Source organism: Marmota monax, unplaced genomic scaffold (assembly GCF_021218885.2).
Source record: "Marmota monax isolate L192 unplaced genomic scaffold, Marmota_monax_Labrador192_F-V1.1 WCK01_AAM20220418_F8-fsc00257, whole genome shotgun sequence".
NCBI lineage: Eukaryota > Metazoa > Chordata > Mammalia > Rodentia > Sciuridae > Marmota > Marmota monax.
Genome location: NW_026692693.1, coordinates 1,354,971 through 1,356,143, shown reverse-complemented (window position 1 = coordinate 1,356,143; position 1,173 = coordinate 1,354,971).

The following is a 1,173-nucleotide window of genomic DNA, read 5'->3' as shown; positions in this document are numbered from 1 at the left end:
TTGCATTACATTAATGGTTATTTTAGGGTCAGGGCTAGGTTTTTATTTAGTACTAGGGCTGGAGTTATGGCTATATTTAGGATTAAGTTTAGGTCTACTGCTAGTGATATGCTTAATTTTAGGTATAGGTTTACTGGAAGGGCTAGTGTTAGTGTTCGGTTTAGAGTTAAGGTCAGGCTTTGACCTAGGGTTAGTATTAGATTCAGAAAAAGGGTATGGTTAGGCTTAGGCTTCGGGTTAGGCTTAGAGATAGAGTGAGGGCTAGGATTAGGAGTAGTACTAGAGTTAGGGTTTGTGGTAATCTAAGGATTAGGGTTATAACTAGGGTACCATTAGGGTGAGAGTTTGGCTTAGGGTAAGGAATAGGTTTAGAGCTAGGGTTTGGGTTAGTGTTAGGATTTGGGTTAAATCTAGGTTTGAGCTTGAGAAAAATGGTACGTTTTTTGTTAAAGTTAGGGCTGTGTCTAATATAAGTACTAACTTTACGGTTAGGATAGTTTTGGGGCTAGGATTAGGGCTAGGTATCTTGTTTGGGTTAAGTTTATGGTTAGGGTGAAGTTTAGAGGTAGGGTCAGTTTTAGGATTAGAGTCAGGGTCAGTATTATTTGTAGGGATAGGTTAGGACTAGGTGTATAATTAGGATTTGGATTAGGTTAAGGGTTAGGATTAGGGCTATAGCTCATTTTTTTTTTTGTGTGTGTGTGGGGGCTATGGCTACGGTTAGGGCTAGTTTTCAAATTAGAAATTAGGGATAGGGCTAGTGTTAGCATGAGTTTAGGTTTAGAGTTAGAGTTAGATTAATAATTAGGGTTTGTTCTATGTTTAGGACTATGGCTAGGGCTAGGACTAATGTTAGGGCCAGTATTAGGGTTAGGTAATACAAAAAGTTGGTAGTAGATATAGGTCTAGGGCTAGAGTTAGGGTTAGTCTTAGAACTAGGGTTTGAGGTAGGGTTACAGTTAGCAATAAATTAGGGCTAGGATTAGAGCTATGGTTAGTGTTAGGATTAGGCCTAGTGTTAGGTCTATGGTTTGTGTTAGTGATAATGTTAGGGTTAGGGTTAGGGGAAAGGATGTGGTTATACCTACATTCAGAACTAGGGCAAGTGTTGAAATTAGGGTTTGGTCTAGGGTTAGGGTTTGCATTAGAATTAAGGCTAGTTATAGGGATAGG